This window comes from Argiope bruennichi, chromosome 4 (assembly GCF_947563725.1).
Source record: "Argiope bruennichi chromosome 4, qqArgBrue1.1, whole genome shotgun sequence".
NCBI lineage: Eukaryota > Metazoa > Arthropoda > Arachnida > Araneae > Araneidae > Argiope > Argiope bruennichi.
In genome coordinates this window covers 52826635-52848937 of record NC_079154.1, presented here as the reverse complement: position 1 = coordinate 52848937, position 22303 = coordinate 52826635, and the positions used below count along the sequence as shown (strand labels likewise).

Sequence of the window (22303 nt, the reverse complement as noted above, 5' to 3'; positions counted from 1 at the left end):
CGGTACCTCTGTCCGTAATAATCCTTGAAGGATTACCGAAAACTGATCTTTGGCATTCGAGCTTATTGAGAACTTCAGCGGTGTCGGTGGACTTGGTCGGGTAAAGCCACACAAACTTCGTAAAGGAATCGATGATCGCCAGAATATGCTTATATTTCTTAGAAGTGCTGGGAAGAGGACCCAAATGATCAATATGATATGTATGAAAGGGAGTATCGTCTTTGTCAAGTGGATGCAAAGTGCCATCTAATTTGCCACGTTTTCGGTTATTTAGAATGCATGTTACACAGTTGCGTATGCATCGTTCAATTTTCTCTTTCAAGATCGGAATAAAGAATTCTTTGTTTAACATTTCCTGCGTGCGTTTTACTGCAAAATGGCCTCGTTCATGACAGGATTTAATAATGTTGGCCTGCATATCATCAGGTACGACAAATAAATCGATTCCGTCTAAGTTCTTATATAAAATGTTGTTTTTGACTATGTAGTTCTCGTAAGGTGCATTTTGAAGTAATGCTTTTATAGCTGTAATATGCTCATCTGTCTGTTGAGCTTTGAAAATTTGAAGATTGACACAGTCTTGAATGATCATGCAGCATGGGCTTCGGCTAAGAGCGTCGACATGAGTCATCTTTGAACCGGTTCGATGCTCTATTTCGTAGTCAAAATCCTGAAGGTATAATGCCCATCGCGAAATGCGGGAATTCATTTCTTTTTTATTTAACGTTTTGACGAATGCATTACAGTCAGTGATAATTTTAAAGTGTGATCCGAGGATGTAAATTCGGAATTTTTTAAGAGCTTCTACAATGGCGAGTACCTCCAGTTCATAGCTGGTGTATTTTCTTTCGCTGTCAGACGTTTTCTTGGACATATAATACACTGGATGGAATTTGTTATCATCTTTGGATTTTTGTAGTAGGACTGCCCCCAAGCCATCAATTGACGCGTCTGTATGAATTTCAATGGGACTGCCTTGATTAAAAATAGTTAAAACGGGTTTATCAGAAAGTAACTGTTTTAAGCGTAAAAACGCAGTTTTTTGCTGAGCTTGAAATAGAAAGGGGCTGTCCTTACGAAGAAGATCACTAAGTGGTTTTGCTATAGTAGAGTATGAGGGAATAAGTTTTCTAAAGTATCCCGTAAGACCTAGAAAACGTTGTACGTCTTTTGCATTTTTTAACTCAGGATAATTAAGAACGGCTTTAGTTTTGGAGGGTGAAGGGAGCAATTTGCCGTGTTCTACTACGTGACCCAAAAATTCAATCTGACTATGCAAAAATTGACATTTTTTAAAGTTTATATCTAGTCCATAATCGCGAGCTACTTTTAGAACAGTGTTAAGGCGTTCGAGAGCCTCAGATTCATTATTTGCGGGAATGACGATGTCATCCATATACGGGAGGACAATGCCTTTTGCAATAAGATCACGAAAAACGGCATTTATGTATCGCATAAAGACAGGAGGACATGAACTTAAACCGAATGGCATATAACGGAATTGAAATTGACCTGTATTTGTGACGAAACTGGTGTAACAACGACTTTTTTCTTTTACCGGCACATGAAAAAATCCGTTACGCAAATCGAGAGTACTGAAAATTTTAGCATTTTGAAGACGATCTAAAATGTCATCAATTAATGGTAGTGGATAATTGTCTTTAACTAATTTACGATTTAATTTTCTATAATCTATACAGACTCTATGTTTTCCATCTTTCTTACGAACTACGACAACTTGACTAGCATAGGGTGAAGAACATGGTTCTATAATTCCATTTTTTAACCACTCGTCTATCTGCGCATTTACTATATCACGTTCGGCAAAGGGTAAACGTCGAGGAGAGTGGAAAATTGGCTCATCGTCAGTAAGCGTTATATCAAGTGCGATGTTCGTGGTTTTAGTTTTGTTAGGTTTATAGGCTAACAAAATCTGTTCAACCTCATTGCGAGTTTGTTTAGAAATATTCGGACCTATATCAAACGTGGGAGTTTCGGCAGAAATAGCCATTATAAAACTGTCAGTTTCAACAGGATCATCAGATTTAGAAATTTTGGAAAATACAACACCGTCAGGTTTAACTGTCAAATTTGCCTGCTTTATTACGTCGCAACCTATTATTAGGTCATAAGTAGTACAATTATTAGGTACCACAGAAATAAAAACAGGAAAACTTTGTTTGTCAATAATAATTTCAGATTCAAAGGAACCTATTATTTTAGTTTGGGAAAAACCGAATCCAGTTAGTGTCATCTTGTTATTCGTCAACGGCGGCGATCCTAGTTTAATCCATGCAGAATGTTTGAGAAGTGTCGAAAAACTACCAGTATCGACTAATCCGGAAAGTGTATTATTAAGAATAACAACCTCTTTATGCATATTCGACGGAGAATGCAATAAATGTAAAGTGTTGACATTATCCCGTGGGGTAGAACTGTCATTCCGAGTAGTACGATGACAATCGGAAGATTTATGTCCGAAAAAATTACAAGAAAGACATTTAGGACCACGATTACGATTAGGGCAAGACTTTGCGATATGTCCAAAATCGTTACAATTAAAACAACGCATGTTACTGTTAGTCGGATTACTAAAATTCGATTTTGATTCTCTTTGTTGGACAGGGATTTTATGTATTTTATCACGTCTTTGACCGTCATTAGCATATCTAGAATACGACATCTTTGAATTATTTGCGTTCATTGCACTTACGATAGTTTCGAAAATTCGTAATTTTTCTTTAAACTCAGAATAACATTTTGCACCGTAAAGAATAATTTTATCAGAAGGGGAACCCTGTATCCCATTTATTGTGTATTGAATAACAGAATATTCATCAATAAGGGTTTCAGACTGATTCGCAATTTCACGCATGGCAATAAAATATTGCATAAAAGTTTCATTCGAGCGCATTTTACGTCTTTCTAGTTGTTTATGTATTTCAATAGAAGTTACTTTATCGGAAAATTCATTAATTAATGCACTTTTAAAAGCTTGATAGGAATTTAGATTTCTTTGGGAAAATAAAAAAGATTTAGCAGTACCGGAAACTAACCTCTTTGCAAAGATTAATTTTTGTTGTTCGCTTAAAGAAGGAAAAAGCGAAAAATTCTCTTCAACATCACAAAAAAAACATTTAATCGAATAGGAATCATTTCCTGTGAAGTTTCTACAACTACCACAGAGATCGCGTAATAAAAAACAAAACAGAAGGTTTATTTCATTCATCGTTTGTTTATTCGAGGGATCATTTTCGAGTGATTCCCTTTTGGCGCCAGTAATTAATGCCTGACTGTTATTTATTAATGTTTCGTCTGAAGTTACGGGGATGGGGAAGGAAGAATTATTACCCGTATTACTTGTTGAACTTTCAGTTTCAGACATCTGTTGAGGAGATAAAGGTTTTTCTTCTGTTTCCGATAAAAAACTAGTATCTAGCGAGTTCTGAAATTCATTTAAATTTGTTAGGGCTTTAAAAATATTTTCACACAAATCATCTTTGTTACTTTCGTTTACTTCTAAATGTAATAAATCAGAAACGGAGATAAAATCAGATAAAGAAAAATTATTCAACAACTCTTGTTTATGTTTTTCTACATCTAAATTTTCAAATCTTTCAAAATTTTTCATTCTTTTTCGAGAAGAATGGTCAAAATTACTGTAACCTAACACAGAGTTAAGCAATTTTACTGAATTAGTTTTTGCATATTTAAGGGAGTTAGCGATTAATTGAATATCGCCTAGTTTTAAAGACATTGTAATGAATTAAAACAGAACTAATGCACATTCACTCGGGATTAAAATTTAAAGGGAGAATTAAATAAAGGGAGAATGAAAAATGTACTATAAATTACAAACTTGGGAAAAAATTGCGCCTACCTGGTTGGGAGCAGTCGAATTATTCACTCTTAAATGTTCCTTTTTTTAAAGCAGCCATTATATGTCCGCACAGTTGCACAACAACACGAAGTAATTGAACCTTTAACGTTTTTACTTGAATCATATCCATCAAAAACGTGCACTAACGTCCATTCACCAGTCCATTAAAATATCCACGTCAAAAATCCACTCTCATCAAAATTTTTAGCATCAATTTAGCGTTTTAAATTGTACTAACGTCCACAGCTTTTACAACAATTTGGCGGGATTTGCTAGGGGTATTCACGAGAAAGGCCGAGCCCCCCAAAATGTGGGAAAAGGCAACGACCAGCATTAATATTTGAAATATATTTATTAAGATTAAAGTACAAAGGACAAAACATTACTACATAGAACATAGAAGATACATGAGCGTGAGCTACACGTCTTGCAGTCTCACTGTCTAACTCTCGTCTGCCAATAATGGCGGGAAAGCATCACGTGATTAATGACGTGACGCAACATGGCCAGCATGGCGCCATACAGGATACGGGATCTGTCAGCGCTTCCCACATCGGCCATCATGACAGGATAGGCGACCTCGCCTTATGGTATACAGTACATTGAAGTAAATATATAAAACAAACAGCAAATACAGGAAAATAATAATATGTAAAATTGAAATATTCACAAGATAAAACAAATAAAATAGTCATACCATCCGTGACAGCATAAGTATATAGCAATACAATAGCGTGCACTGGAAATATCGAATAACTAACTAAAAATAAAAATAATATTAGTGTTGAACATATAAAAATATAATAACACAAAATAAACAGAGAAAAAAAATCAAAGTCTATATCGTCCAAATATACACACACAAAAAGAAGGAAAGTAGTTCTCTTTCTCTTTAAGTAGTGTTCAGTGTTTACTTTTAACACAATTCAAGTGATATGTTCTATATTGCTGGACCATGTTTTCATATATTCTGCACAAGTTGAAGTTTTTGATGGTCCATCGAAGAAATCACACTTTTCAACATCGTATGTGTCGTTTGCTTTAATTTTGATCACTTTATATGGTCCGAGAAATTTTTGTTTCAATTTCAGACCAGGGCCAAATTGAGTGCGCTTGATTGCGACGAGATCATTCAATTGAAATTTTTGAGCATGTTTCCTACGCAGATTGTAGGTACGGCGATTTTCTTCTTGGATTTTGAGGATTTGTTGTTTTGCATCTTTACGGAGCTCATCACGCTGTTGGAGAAATGCAGACTGGATCTCTTCGTTGACGATTTCGAGGATTTTTATATCATGCTCAGATTTCATTTTAGTTCCAAACAGAATTTCGAATGTAGTAGAATTGATACTTCGTTGAAATGTAGAATTAATAATTTGCTGAACGGAAGCAACATGGCTATACCATTTCTCAGGGTTTTCTATGGATAGCTTGGAGAGTACAGATATGATAGTAGAATTAAGTCTTTCTACCTGACCGTTTGATCTAGGAAGTCCAGCTGTAATAGCAATGTGGGTGATATGCTGATGTTCACAATATTCTTTGAATGACGTAGATGTGAAAGCGGTACCTCTGTCCGTAATAATCCTTGAAGGATTACCGAAAACTGATCTTTGGCATTCGAGCTTATTGAGAACTTCAGCGGTGTCGGTGGACTTGGTCGGGTAAAGCCACACAAACTTCGTAAAGGAATCGATGATCGCCAGAATATGCTTATATTTCTTAGAAGTGCTGGGAAGAGGACCCAAATGATCAATATGATATGTATGAAAGGGAGTATCGTCTTTGTCAAGTGGATGCAAAGTGCCATCTAATTTGCCACGTTTTCTGTTATTTAGAATGCATGTTACACAGTTGCGTATGCATCGTTCAATTTTCTCTTTCAAGATCGGAATAAAGAATTCTTTGTTTAACATTTCCTGCGTGCGTTTTACTGCAAAATGGCCTCGTTCATGACAGGATTTAATAATGTTGGCCTGCATATCATCAGGTACGACAAATAAATCGATTCCGTCTAAGTTCTTATATAAAATGTTGTTTTTGACTATGTAGTTCTCGTAAGGTGCATTTTGAAGTAATGCTTTTATAGCTGTAATATGCTCATCTGTCTGTTGAGCTTTGAAAATTTGAAGATTGACACAGTCTTGAATGATCATGCAGCATGGGCTTCGGCTAAGAGCGTCGACATGAGTCATCTTTGAACCGGTTCGATGCTCTATTTCGTAGTCAAAATCCTGAAGGTATAATGCCCATCGCGAAATGCGGGAATTCATTTCTTTTTTATTTAACGTTTTGACGAATGCATTACAGTCAGTGATAATTTTAAAGTGTGATCCGAGGATGTAAATTCGGAATTTTTTAAGAGCTTCTACAATGGCGAGTACCTCCAGTTCATAGCTGGTGTATTTTCTTTCGCTGTCAGACGTTTTCTTGGACATATAATACACTGGATGGAATTTGTTATCATCTTTGGATTTTTGTAGTAGGACTGCCCCCAAGCCATCAATTGACGCGTCTGTATGAATTTCAATGGGACTGCCTTGATTAAAAATAGTTAAAACGGGTTTATCAGAAAGTAACTGTTTTAAGCGTAAAAACGCAGTTTTTTGCTGAGCTTGAAATAGAAAGGGGCTGTCCTTACGAAGAAGATCACTAAGTGGTTTTGCTATAGTAGAGTATGAGGGAATAAGTTTTCTAAAGTATCCCGTAAGACCTAGAAAACGTTGTACGTCTTTTGCATTTTTTAACTCAGGATAATTAAGAACGGCTTTAGTTTTGGAGGGTGAAGGGAGCAATTTGCCGTGTTCTACTACGTGACCCAAAAATTCAATCTGACTATGCAAAAATTGACATTTTTTAAAGTTTATATCTAGTCCATAATCGCGAGCTACTTTTAGAACAGTGTTAAGGCGTTCGAGAGCCTCAGATTCATTATTTGCGGGAATGACGATGTCATCCATATACGGGAGGACAATGCCTTTTGCAATAAGATCACGAAAAACGGCATTTATGTATCGCATAAAGACAGGAGGACATGAACTTAAACCGAATGGCATATAACGGAATTGAAATTGACCTGTATTTGTGACGAAACTGGTGTAACAACGACTTTTTTCTTTTACCGGCACATGAAAAAATCCGTTACGCAAATCGAGAGTACTGAAAATTTTAGCATTTTGAAGACGATCTAAAATGTCATCAATTAATGGTAGTGGATAATTGTCTTTAACTAATTTACGATTTAATTTTCTATAATCTATACAGACTCTATGTTTTCCATCTTTCTTACGAACTACGACAACTTGACTAGCATAGGGTGAAGAACATGGTTCTATAATTCCATTTTTTAACCACTCGTCTATCTGCGCATTTACTATATCACGTTCGGCAAAGGGTAAACGTCGAGGAGAGTGGAAAATTGGCTCATCGTCAGTAAGCGTTATATCAAGTGCGATGTTCGTGGTTTTAGTTTTGTTAGGTTTATAGGCTAACAAAATCTGTTCAACCTCATTGCGAGTTTGTTTAGAAATATTCGGACCTATATCAAACGTGGGAGTTTCGGCAGAAATAGCCATTATAAAACTGTCAGTTTCAACAGGATCATCAGATTTAGAAATTTTGGAAAATACAACACCGTCAGGTTTAACTGTCAAATTTGCCTGCTTTATTACGTCGCAACCTATTATTAGGTCATAAGTAGTACAATTATTAGGTACCACAGAAATAAAAACAGGAAAACTTTGTTTGTCAATAATAATTTCAGATTCAAAGGAACCTATTATTTTAGTTTGGGAAAAACCGAATCCAGTTAGTGTCATCTTGTTATTCGTCAACGGCGGCGATCCTAGTTTAATCCATGCAGAATGTTTGAGAAGTGTCGAAAAACTACCAGTATCGACTAATCCGGAAAGTGTATTATTAAGAATAACAACCTCTTTATGCATATTCGACGGAGAATGCAATAAATGTAAAGTGTTGACATTATCCCGTGGGGTAGAACTGTCATTCCGAGTAGTACGATGACAATCGGAAGATTTATGTCCGAAAAAATTACAAGAAAGACATTTAGGACCACGATTACGATTAGGGCAAGACTTTGCGATATGTCCAAAATCGTTACAATTAAAACAACGCATGTTACTGTTAGTCGGATTACTAAAATTCGATTTTGATTCTCTTTGTTGGACAGGGATTTTATGTATTTTATCACGTCTTTGACCGTCATTAGCATATCTAGAATACGACATCTTTGAATTATTTGCGTTCATTGCACTTACGATAGTTTCGAAAATTCGTAATTTTTCTTTAAACTCAGAATAACATTTTGCACCGTAAAGAATAATTTTATCAGAAGGGGAACCCTGTATCCCATTTATTGTGTATTGAATAACAGAATATTCATCAATAAGGGTTTCAGACTGATTCGCAATTTCACGCATGGCAATAAAATATTGCATAAAAGTTTCATTCGAGCGCATTTTACGTCTTTCTAGTTGTTTATGTATTTCAATAGAAGTTACTTTATCGGAAAATTCATTAATTAATGCACTTTTAAAAGCTTGATAGGAATTTAGATTTCTTTGGGAAAATAAAAAAGATTTAGCAGTACCGGAAACTAACCTCTTTGCAAAGATTAATTTTTGTTGTTCGCTTAAAGAAGGAAAAAGCGAAAAATTCTCTTCAACATCACAAAAAAAAAACATTTAATCGAATAGGAATCATTTCCTGTGAAGTTTCTACAACTACCACAGAGATCGCGTAATAAAAAACAAAACAGAAGGTTTATTTCATTCATCGTTTGTTTATTCGAGGGATCATTTTCGAGTGATTCCCTTTTGGCGCCAGTAATTAATGCCTGACTGTTATTTATTAATGTTTCGTCTGAAGTTACGGGGATGGGGAAGGAAGAATTATTACCCGTATTACTTGTTGAACTTTCAGTTTCAGACATCTGTTGAGGAGATAAAGGTTTTTCTTCTGTTTCCGATAAAAAACTAGTATCTAGCGAGTTCTGAAATTCATTTAAATTTGTTAGGGCTTTAAAAATATTTTCACACAAATCATCTTTGTTACTTTCGTTTACTTCTAAATGTAATAAATCAGAAACGGAGATAAAATCGGATAAAGAAAAATTATTCAACAACTCTTGTTTATGTTTTTCTACATCTAAATTTTCAAATCTTTCAAAATTTTTCATTCTTTTTCGAGAAGAATGGTCAAAATTACTGTAACCTAACACAGAGTTAAGCAATTTTACTGAATTAGTTTTTGCATATTTAAGGGAGTTAGCGATTAATTGAATATCGCCTAGTTTTAAAGACATTGTAATGAATTAAAACAGAACTAATGCACATTCACTCGGGATTAAAATTTAAAGGGAGAATTAAATAAAGGGAGAATGAAAAATGTACTATAAATTACAAACTTGGGAAAAAATTGCGCCTACCTGGTTGGGAGCAGTCGAATTATTCACTCTTAAATGTTCCTTTTTTTAAAGCAGCCATTATATGTCCGCACAGTTGCACAACAACACGAAGTAATTGAACCTTTAACGTTTTTACTTGAATCATATCCATCAAAAACGTGCACTAACGTCCATTCACCAGTCCATTAAAATATCCACGTCAAAAATCCACTCTCATCAAAATTTTTAGCATCAATTTAGCGTTTTAAATTGTACTAACGTCCACAGCTTTTACAACAATTTGGCGGGATTTGCTAGGGGTATTCACGAGAAAGGCCGAGCCCCCCAAAATGTGGGAAAAGGCAACGACCAGCATTAATATTTGAAATATATTTATTAAGATTAAAGTACAAAGGACAAAACATTACTACATAGAACATAGAAGATACATGAGCGTGAGCTACACGTCTTGCAGTCTCACTGTCTAACTCTCGTCTGCCAATAATGGCGGGAAAGCATCACGTGATTAATGACGTGACGCAACATGGCCAGCATGGCGCCATACAGGATACGGGATCTCAGCGCTTCCCACATTATTATTATTATTATTATTTTTTTTTTTGAAAAAAAGTGAATTACCAAATTTTAAAAACAGAAAATTTTCAACATAATTTAATATTTAGTCCCCCTCCCTCTTCGCTATAAATAAAAATTGCTCTAAGTATTTTATTCTGAATTAGTATCCTTTTCCGACAATATTACGAGTTGCCTGCAGTTTTTACACCTCTTAAATCCACGCATAACTTGAGTTCACCTTATTGCTAAATGTAAACATCTGCTTTCATTTTCCTTTCACTACTATTTTGATTAAATAAACACATCCTGACGCATGCGCAAAAGCGAATAATTGAAACATATGCAGACTAAATGTTCAAGATTCCTCCAGGAAAACGGGTTGAACATCAAATTGTGATAGATATCAAAGATGTGTTTTTAACAGACTTATATCTGTTTTATTCAATGCATGTCAATGAACCGTCCTAATAGTGCCAAGTCCCATGACATCATAGTGCTAATAAAAACGTAATTTTCAAAATAATCTATCTATTAATTTTCACATTATTCCACTAAAAAAACTAAATATTAAATAGAATCCTTCTGCCTTAGCTTACATTAATGGAAGGCAGTTTGTTATTTAGTGAATCATTGAAAGGAATTTGAACTTTTGTTCAACAATATAATCTATTATTAAATACTATACCAGAATATGTGTAAAAAATCTGTTGAAATTCAGGAACAATTTTCACAGCAGTTAAATTAGAATTAAGAAGATAATTAATTAAATTAGTATTAAAAAGCAGTAAAATGATAAATTTTTTTAATTGTATGAAAATCAGTTTTGTGTATTAGTATTTTCGAGAATTATAATGTAAAAATACTGAAATCTTGTCTAAATTTTATTCATTGAAAATTTTTAAAGAATCCGAGATGCACATTTTTACCCTCCAAAATATATCTGTGCCAAATTTGATAACTTTAGGTCAAACTATCTATGCTGTAGAGCACTAACTTATATACAATCTTCGTTACTAATAGTAGAGGTTTTCAGTTTTATTTGTTACACCGATGATAATTTTTAACGCTGAAGTGTTTCGTTTAGAAAATAATATTAAAAAAGTTCCTTGTAGAAAATATTCAAATAAAAAAGAAAATAACTATGCTGGGATTGAAAAATATCTACTTGCTAATCAAAACTATCATCTTCCATTGTTAGCGTTTGTCCCACTTAAGCAATACTTATAACTTCACAACTACATCATATAATTTAACACATAATGGTTTCAACAAGCATAGAATAAATAAAGCTATTTTCTTTCGCAGTGTGGAATACGCAATTTTCAACATACGTCCCACTTGCTGCAAAAAAAAAGCATTTATTTTTAAGCTGCTACTGCTGAACAGGAAGTTTACTATTCATAAACACAGTCAGACGATTATCGTGGATCGTGAGTTGAGAAGTCTCGGAACAAAAATGCGGCAAATTATTACTTTCGACTGTCAAAAAAGGCGTTGAAAAATCTGACCTATAATTTGCGTGGAAATTTCAGCACGTGATGTTCAAAATAAGAAGCCTATTTAGAGTATTAGGATCTTTAAATTATTTTTTTGTTCCATCGTGGTTTTAGTGCTGCCATATCAGATGTCCAAATAGTGTAATTCCGTTTCAGCGCGCCAAGAAAAATGAATTGGAAGTTAAAGGTCACTTGTATGTAACCGCGGTCTTTGTGAGATTAAATGCAAATGGTATTCATGTGGGGTTTTAAGATATCTACTTTAATGGTGAAAAATGGTCTTCTAAGATATGGATTAAGAAAAAGAAATGAAAAATTATGATTCAAATACGTGGGAATTTTGGTTTTATGTATTTTTCGTCGAAGTGATTAAATATGGATAATATGTTTCATTTCATTTTTTTTTTTGTTATCGATTTATTTGATACATTTTTCCTATTGTATAATTAATTATTTTAATAAATATTATTTCAAACCCTTGTGGAAATTTCCGCTGATAAATTATGTTTTTTTACGGCTATGAATTTGTTGAACACAAGATTCTAGCAAGATTTTGCATTTTATGTTTTTTTACGTAATGTGGTGTTTTATATATTATTTTATGAAGACATATAATCATTTACTCTTCTAAACATCTAGAAATTCGAAAATTTTTCGTCCGACTTTTTTCTATTTTTTTTAATAAAAATATTTGATATTTATGAGCGGTTGCTTTAAAAAGTGCTGAGCTTATTTTCCATTTTATTGTTTTGATTTTTTACAAAACTGGAAAATGTTGTTAACTTTTTGTCAGTTATTGAAAAAAAATCGTATAATTCATTTCTTGATATATCAACATTTGATTTCTATCTCTCCAAAAATAACGAAGTTTTCAAAATCATATTCTTGTAATATTATGTATGAAATATTCGGAAAATAAAGATATAGTTAGTTAAAATACATCTAAAGAAACAGTGTTTAACTACGAGCTTACCTAAAGCTTTTTTAAGGCTTCCTGTCGTTCTTGGTTAATACAGCCATGTCAACCGAAAACTTAATCTAAAAGTTACAAAAATACATCTTTGCAACATTTTGTTGGATTTATATATAGAAGAATTTTATCGCTCTATCAAACATTGATTGTTTTGAAAACTCTGATAGTATCTTTGTCAATTTTTCATAAAAATATAGTAATAAATAAATAATGAAATCACCGAATAACATTGAAATATGAAAACTCTTATTGTATTTTTGTTACTTTTTCCTCAATTACATAACCGTCACAATTGTATTCTAAATATATAAATTTAATTTCATATTTTTCTTTAACATTAGAACTACCGATGTTAAATATATACCTAGTTTTACCACAGCTGTCAAATTGACAATTTTTAATCATCTTGGCTTTCATTATAACTTTAGGCTTAGTTTATGTAAATAAAAGAATATAATTTAACAAAAGTAAGATTTTATATAATAATTCATTAATTACTAAAAAAACCACTTGAAAAACAGTTTGTATTTGCATTTATAGGCTATCCAGAGCTTTTAGTTCTAAACTGAATCATAATCGGAATAAAATAGATCCCATTATAATGGCTGCCGAACACTTTGGATCAATCAGTGTAATTTCACGTAAAAAATATAATTCAAATTTTTTCCAGGAAATGTTTGAAAGCGATGCATAAATGAATGTAAATACGTATTGATGTCCATCATTGCATACATGATTCATAAATTTTGAAATCGCTAAAGCCGTCATCACGGGTCTTAGTATAAATAGGTATTGGTCATACTGATTATGCAAGTTAAAATGAATTGAATCAAATTGAATAGGAATATGCAATTCTTCTTATATTTCATTAAAAGTCGTCCTAAAGTTCTAGAACAATATTTAAATGTATATCAAAATTTTTAAACTTGAAATTTGAAAATCTTCAAAATAACGGTTTTGGTATTCTAGTATTAAATATGAATTAGCGCTCCCTGTCATGTTGCATTTTGCTAATCTGTCCAAAAATGTTAACCATTTCTTAAACTTCATATAAGATACATGCGAGTGAAAATATTATTTTATTGTATTATCATTAAAAAGTAACGTCAAATAATACCAGCAACATTTTATTGAATGTTTAATGTCCACATATTACATGAAAATGTGATCGGAAATATAAATGCTCTCTTTTGTGAAATTAAAAAAAAAAAAAAACACTGTCTTAGCATGTAACTTGTTTTGTTTTTTCTCACATTTAGCAATAAAAATATCATTTTTTGCAACGATTTAAAAAAAAAAGAAACATATGGCATTATATCTCGGTTTTATTCAAACATTATTTCGCTACTTAACATTCAGTTTCTTATTTCCGCTATCCCTATTTCATAACGCTACATTCAACTTTAATGAGCGGTAATTGCGAAATATTTTCTGCTCAAAAATGAATATCATTCTACGTAAGAAAAAAAAATTATTATTGAGATACTAACATTTTATCTTCTTTTTTTTTTTTTTCAAGTTCATAGCAATTACGTTTCCCAGCAAAAACTAAAATGGAATGAAAAAGAATTATGATTCTTTTATTTCCCCTTATCGCGCGTTATTTCAGATTCTTAGAAGCGTATTCTTGTTGCCAAAAAAAAAAAAAAAAAAACAGCTGATGAACCATAACTAGGTATGATGGGAACTAACGTCTCTAAATTAGACATTAAAGAACAAGCGGTACAAAGAAGGAAGTGAAAAAAAAATATATAACAAACAACTTCCAGCAGAGAAACGAAATTCATTATTTCTTAACATCAGGTTCCATAGAAACCAGTTGTTACAGATAATAAAAAACAAGCAACGGAAAAAATAAATAGGGAACTCTGGGAGATAATCTGGGGGAAAAAAACTGCCATTAGCGTTCCTTCAGCAAGAGCTAGTATTGCGTGAAACAATTCTAACAGACATTAAGCGGAGCTCCTGTTTCTCCCAAAAGACGTTTCAGTTATCTGTTTCCGAGTTCTCTTTGTTGCAGACGATTTTTTTATTATATTTTTTCCCGCCCAATATTATCTGCTTTAGAATCTTTTCTCTAACATCTTACCGATTAGTTTCTCAACTTAATCTGTTGCTTTTTGTAATCGGATTTGGTATTAAATTACTACACGACTATTTATTTATTTTTTATTTTCCGATTTCATGTCTGTTTTTTTTTTATTTCAGACTATTATTTATTTCATTTTCAGTGTCAATTTTTTTAGGGGGAAATGGAACACCTGCACGCGTTTCTCTGCTTCTTTATCGTCTGACTCTTTGTGCCTGGCGTGCCACCGGTATATAAATAACAGTTAAATGTTTTCAGTCACGGTTCCGAAATGGAGAGACATAAAATCGGAGTTAAAGGTTATGGAGATGAAATTACGTGACAGGTGGTTTTCTCGTAAAAGCATGGATTATAAACTCATTATTCTGGATTTTATTGAACCACTAATTATTCTCATTCGGAGGAAATTATTGCAGGGGGGGGGGTAAGAACTTCCTGCACTAAAAAAAATAATAAAACATTTCAAATATAATTTTATCTGGCATTCAGAGAAAAAAAGTATTTCTAGTTTCATAATGAATGATTTCTTTCTCGTTTGTTCTTTCAAAATTTTAAATCGCTGTCTTAAAAGTAGTTATGATTCAGTGAATTATGTCTAGCCAGCGTAATTTTGAAGTCGAATGGAGCTCTTGCAAAATAAATTTTTTGAAAAAGAAATCTTGTATTGAAAATTTTATCATGTGAGAACATCATTTTTTAAGTCACGTGGTATCAATCCAATAGAAAAATGGCATGTTCTCACGTGACTCATATTTCGCAATCACCAACATTTAGAAAACCAATGGTTTCTGACCATCTCAAAATTAATCGAGTTCTAAAAATTTTTTCTCGAGGCAGAATTTTTTCGTGAAAAACTAGTTTAAACCGGTTTTAAGAAATCACTTGGTTATCAGATGATGCATGCGTCGATATTTAAAAAAGCGATTTTTTTTTTCCCATATCAAAATTATTTGAGCTCCAAAACTTTTTTTGCCAGCTAGAAAAATTGAAAATTAAAAAAAATTAAAATTATATATAAACTTTCGATATCTCCTCTCGCTGTTTCGGGTTCATTCCAATTTTTTTCTCTGTACTTCTTCCGGTGATAACTTCTGACAACCCTGCCCATTATTGGCCAGACAGAAGAATCGTATACATGGCGAACATTTGCGTGATGTTGTAACTTTTTATTGACGATAAGTCCCAAATGTGACAAACTTTTTTATTATTTTCTAATTATCCTAAAAGTAAAACTGTATACCTCAAAAGTGATAAAGCGTCAATTTTCTACCAGTGCATTTTATGGCTTCAAAAACCCCACAACAAAACAACATAATGTCCTCACATGATAAAAAAGTTAAACTATCATAACATAACATAAAAGCCAGATTACGTATTTAGTTACGTTTATTACGTTACTATGAAAATTTGGAACAGACTCCTCAGCATAATCTTGGAATAATTTTCATTTACTATACCTAATAGGAATTCGGATAAAAAATTAATGGACATTCCTTTTTGAGGGTTTAAAAAATTGTTAGCGGGGTTAAAAAAATGCCCTGAATGTAAAAAAGGAAATTGGAGTCTGGAAAATTTAATATTTTATTTAACAAGAATCTATTGGTTCTTATTTAAATTATTTTGGTTTTATAGAAATAAAATTATTTCAAGTAAATGGGGGAGAGGACGTCATATACGCAGTCTCTAGGAGGCAAACTTAAAATTTTATAGAATGCTCTTAGCATAAAAGCTCTTTTTTTTATAGAATATTCTTTTTTAATTATAAAATGCTCTTTTTTATTTTATTTTGTATTAAATTACAGAAATGATTTAAACAATTGTTATTTATACAGATTATACATTGGAAGTATAAAAATATGAATATTTTTATGAAAAAAATAATTTTTATTATATTTTATTTTGTATTTTAAAAGCATTTAAATATTATAAATATTTTTAAATTTCCTTTCTTCACTAAACAGAGCAAGTTCTTTATTTCAACTGGACTACTAGTTAATTCGTTTGCAAATATATGTGAAATGTAATTACGTCCATTAACTAACGAGTTTGCTATGGATGCCACTTAAAGTCATAAAAAATTATTTATTTAAAGATTTTTAAAATTCCGTTTAAAGATGACAATTTCAATAATTTCGATGATTGATAAATCACTGGTAAATTTAAAACATTTTAACTGAAATTATTATTATTAATTAATTTATTATTATTATTTATTAGTTTTATTATTATTATTAATTAATTTTATTAAAAACATTTTAATTGTTTCGGTAATGACGAAGACATTTAACAATAATTTTGCCATTAGAGATTGAAGCAGATATTTAATTATAATTTTATAAATATTGACAAAAGCATACATTTAATTGTAAATTTAATTGTTTAGTATAAAATTGTATTTACATTTATTTGTAAATTTGCTAATGATAAAAACAGCCATTTCATTATAATACTTAGATTGTTAATGGAAGTAATGCGTTGAATGAGGGATTCGCATTTAAAAAGAAACAATAGGGTTATTTCCATTGTTTCGATAAACTATGCTGTCTTCATAATGAATGACAACTTCGATAAAACATTTTGAAATTGTGAAGAACAGATCTCAATATCTTTGGGGGGGATGGAGAGTTCTACTGTTTATAGAATTACAAATTAATTAAAATGTAATAAAAACACAAATAATTTTCTGTATATCTTTTATGTTAGGGAAACTAACATGACTTAGTTTTCCTCAGAATAATGGTTTTACAAGTTGTTTGCCCAAGAGCAATATTTTCACGATTGGTCGTTGCATATTGAAAAATATTAAAAATATTTTCATTCTATGTGAATAAAAATATTTTTATTACATGCAGTTTTTTTTTTTTCGAATTTAACCAATAAAATTTGATAGTTTGTAGAAAGATGAATGTTTTGTGCGTTTGTTCAATCAAGAAAGTTAAAAAAAGTTCAATCTTATCCATGTAGCTGATTTAAATTTTATTTTCCCCTCCGCAGTCTGATATCATTAAAAAAATGACCATATTAGTCATTTGAATATATGCTTATTAGTATATGGACATATTAGTACTTTGAACATTTGCTTATTGGTATATGAACGTATGCTTTGCCGTTCTTATTAAATGTATAACATTTAATTTTGAAAATTTAATTCATATTTAGCCGCTTTCGGCGACCAGCTGTTCGTCCATAATATTAATAGTTTTATTTTAAACTATATCTGCACAGTAAATTTGAAACATAATGACTGTTTAGCTGTCAGGAGAAGTGACGAAATCCCTCTAATTGTTTGAGATTAGTGCAATATTTCAAAAAAAAAAGTGGATGGGGAGGGACAGATAATTATAGATGATTGATCAAAAAGTTATGAGCTTTCACAAGAAGCAAATATTCGATAAATTGGTTCAGTTGCTAGTGGTGTGGACTTGTTCTTTGATTTTCTTAATTTTTTAAATGTATACACGTAATATTTTTTTTTAATTATTTCATAAATTTATATGCAGGTCGCTTCTCTCACTATCAGAAAAACCACTTAATTACGTTTAAATCCACATTTTTGCTAACGCGTTTATTAACAACGAATGTGGGAAAACTGTTTAATTTCAGTTTTAATAATTGCGATATGATTACGTATAAAATGAATTGAATAGAGATGAATATTTGCAAAATTATGGGTGGCCTGAATTATGGTCTGGGTGTAAACGAAATAATCGGTGTCCACTCCTACTATTATATAAATGCATTGAGTTTAAATTTTCATAATAGATATTAAAACCAGCTAGTATTAAAGTTAAAATGGGAATGTTTTTGTTTTCTGAAGAGGTAAGAGAGAGGAGATAGAAGACACTGTTTTTGATAAAGTATGGTGGAGGGCTGTATTGCATAAATATTGTTATGAATTTATAATATTTTCCCCTGCACAGTTGGTCTATAGTAAGAAGATGGTTTTACAGTTATTTTAATGATGTCTGAATGAGTGTCGGTCCCTAGTCCTGGTGATTAAAATGAAGGCTCTGGAAATAAAAGAATTGTGGTGATATCTTTGTTAAGAGCAATTCTTCTAGAAAATTCTGTTCCCAGTTAGAAAACCTATAAAACCTCGAGAGAGCTATAGCGAGAGAGTGCTGATCGTAGAGCGAGCTCTCTAGCTGCTCTGTTGCTCTTTGATGTGTGTTGTTGATTTCTGCAAACACTGCCTTTTTATACTTCCCAAATATGTTTTATTACCTGGGTTTATTTTGTTTTTTTAAAAGTCGTTATCTGTTACCTCAAGTTTATAGAACTTTTTACCATATACCCCTGAATGCTTCCTCTAACAATATATAATTATTGCATTAAACGTATCTTGCTACGCATTCAAACTGAAAGTAACTGAAGAAGCTTGTTAATTCTACTTTATACCGTTTGTTATATGCCCGATATAATTTCGAAAACCGATATAAAATATATATATCAAATAACTTTTCACCATTATTTCGTAATATCCGAATAAAATGAACGGAAGTTGATCATGAGACGGAAGTAATCTCTGAGACTAGTCTTCACAACTCACCAAATGCCAACTTCCTTCACGGGAGCACAAGCTAAAGGCAACAGATTTTCCGGATCAGTTTTTGCCCATAAAATCCTGGAAGGCCTATTGATATAATCGAAATTTATTCTTATGTTTTTTTTTTTTTTTTTCTTTTTTTTGGTTTCTCTGAAGATTTTTTTTTTTTTTTTTTTTTTTGTCTTCCTACGGTACATTTGATGCGAATCCGATTTGTGCGATTACTATGCTGCCCTTCTGTTGTTGTTATTTCCTTTTATCTTCTCTGCTGAAACGTATTGATTTGTGTCTGTCTGTGTGTGCAATAAAATAAGGCTTCTGCTCGGTTCGTGTTCTACAGATACAAGTCTAAATCGTCTGCAAGGAAGAAAAAAATCACGAAAACAAAAAATAAAAAGAAATCTAATGCGTAGTTGCAGTTGAAGTATTTTCCAACTTCAACAATTTCTTGAAAACCTCATTCGCCGTGGTCAGCGGACCATACTGTTATAAGCAGGAGAAAGGGGGGTCGTCGAAATTGTGTTGGGGGAAAGGAGGACTCGAATGAACCTCTTAGATTTGGTTCGAATTCTTTTTTTTTTTTCAAGTTTTTTTCGGTTGTCATTCATTGCTCCTCCGTTCTTTTTCTCGACCTCTAATAGCTTTTCATTATATTGGCTTTTTTTTTTTTTGTTCTCTTTCTTCGGTTTCTTTTAAAGTGGATATGGGGGAGTTACTTTTCAGTTGTTAAAGTAACAGATGGGGACTTTACTTTTTTATATGGCTTTCACTCGAGTTTTAACCTTTGTTTTTCTTTTAGCTTGATCGAAATGTTTCTTCTTTTTTCCCCCCCTTTACTTTCTGGTCCTTTTTATGGTGTTGCTATTATTAAAAAGCACTGTTGCGTGTGGTTTGTTTCCTTACAGATATGAATTTGTTCACACGAACATTCTTTTCAGGGGGAAAAAAAACCTTGCAAGATGGATAAAATAGCGTGTGGTCATGTGTGAGAAGATACAAAGAAAGTAACATTTTAACAATGTACTTTTAAGATATCCGACTAGGTTGTAAAAATGTTTTTTTTTCAGAAAAATTTGGAATTTTTTTATGATCTGAAAATAAAGTCCCAACTTCGTAGATTCTAAAACAGACTTTGTTTTTAATATGTGTAAGATTAGAACTATCGATACAGTAGTGTCAATTATTGCACAACAAATAAAAATGAAATCGAAAATAGTAATATTTTGAACCGAAAATAAGTGATTTATTTTATTTTTACCGCAAAATTCTTCAAAATTATATTTGATATGTTTATATAAACTCTCTACCTTCTCAGCCGTAGTTTTATTATTTTTGGCATATCTGTTAAAAAGCGTTAAAACTGCATTTGATTCTAGCGCATTTGGATGAACTAATTTACAAGTGCAATATCTAAACGCTTTTCTGAAGAATGAATATTTCACTTGGATTGATTCACGGAAAACAGGATATCTCATAATCAAATCTATGAAATTCATGAAATTTGGTATGCATACATCCAAAATCTTTGAGGATGTGATAGACTGCGAAATTTAAGGTAGCTTCATTTAGACACTTAAAGTTCCATTTCACTTTAAGTTCAACTCATAGACAAATTTTGGCAAAAAAAATCATTAACGGCAACTTCAATTGCCCGTGAAATTTTTATTTGTTAAAATAATTTTTATCTTGTGGTAAGTTATATTTTATGTAATTTAAGCTATATATAGGTGAAATAAAAATTAACTATTTCCATTATTTTTTAACTTACTCTATTTTTTTCTAACATTGAACATTTTGCCAAATTTTCATTAAATAAACAGTTTTTTCAAAAACTAAAAGCAAAGAGTGTGCGTTTTTTTAATAGTGACCTTTCAAGTCTGTTTTAACTATTTGGTTTGATAAAAAATGCTTATCTATCATTTTTTTTAAAAATTCGTCTTCAAACCTAGTCAAATATCTTAAGTTTTATATTGCTTTAGCATTGTTATTTTTACAAAGAAATTGTGCTGTAATTGTCGAAAAATTCGACTTCTAGATTTTAATTAAGCTTTATTTTATATGTCTCCACAAAATCAAATATTAAAAATAAATTTATTCCCTTAAAATTTATTCAAAATTTGATTTACTAGAAAACCAGCTGGGGGGAGGAAATTTGATATTTGCTTTTTTTTTTCATCATATTTTTAGATTTGTATCACATTTTTGACAAAATCTGTCCGTATTGCTTGTTTATAAACGCGACAATACAAAAATATGATAAGTTATGTGGATGAATTTTAGTATTGAATTTTGCATAAATATTCTAAATTTCTGTCAAGTTTTGGCTAAAATTCATGTATGGTGATCAGTCTGTCTCTTTTTCCTTTCTGTATGAATATCATAATTAAAGAAATTAAGCAAACTAGATGAATGAAATTTGTTTTTAATCATATTTATGTCTCTTTATTATGTCTCAGATTTTGGCAAAAAAAATTTCTGCTTTTTTTTTTTTTCTTCATGTCGGTCTAACTATTACTGTGATAATTCAAAAACACTAGCTATGTAGGTGAATTTTATAAGTGATTATTATATCAAAATTGTTGATTCTTATCTAATTTTACAAGAAATTCGTCAGTCCGTCCATCCGTTTAGATGTCAACGCAGTCATTTGAAAAATGCAATAAACTATATGAATGATATTTAATATATATTATATTTTTCACCATATTCGTAAATATGTATCAAATTTAGGCAACATCTTTCTGTTTGAATTTCTGTCCATCTGTCTATTCGTGAGTTTATAAATGCTGTTATTCAACCAGTGGGAGTGGTCTGTCCGAGATTTTCTCACATACTCTAGTAAATTGTTATGTTATTCATCCTGTACCTTTAGGAAGCAATTGTCAAGAAAAAGCCTAGAGCCTACCCTCTGCCGATTAATCACTGGTATGTCGATAATATAAAAGTACCAGAAAAGCAAATGTGTATTTGTTTTTCTCCGACCGATTTAAACCCAAATTCAACTCAGATTTAAAACTAAAACTGCAGTCGCAAAATAACATATTAAATCACATATATTTGACACAAAATTACATTACAAAATTCCATATCAAATTTAATAAATTGCATTGCGTTTTTTGAGTTATCGTATTTATATGCTTATCAATGTACATACCGACAGACACTCAACTCTTTGGCAGATTTGGTCCCAAATTCGATGCACATTTACTTGAACCCCCGGGGGGGGCACCTCGAAATGAGGATGAGATGCTTCCGGTATGGTGACTAGATCTCGCCACCCTGGTACACAAAAACGTGAGGAATCTGGCTCCTCCCATCGATGACGGGACGTACTTCCTT

General features: G+C 31.8%; 1 protein-coding gene across 3 annotated transcripts in view; it reads left to right on the top strand.

Moving 5' to 3' along the window:
• Window positions 1-22303, top strand: part of LOC129965454 (autism susceptibility gene 2 protein-like) — an 889904-nt gene that overhangs the window by 454177 nt on the left and 413424 nt on the right. The gene's annotated exons all lie outside the window — the stretch shown is intronic.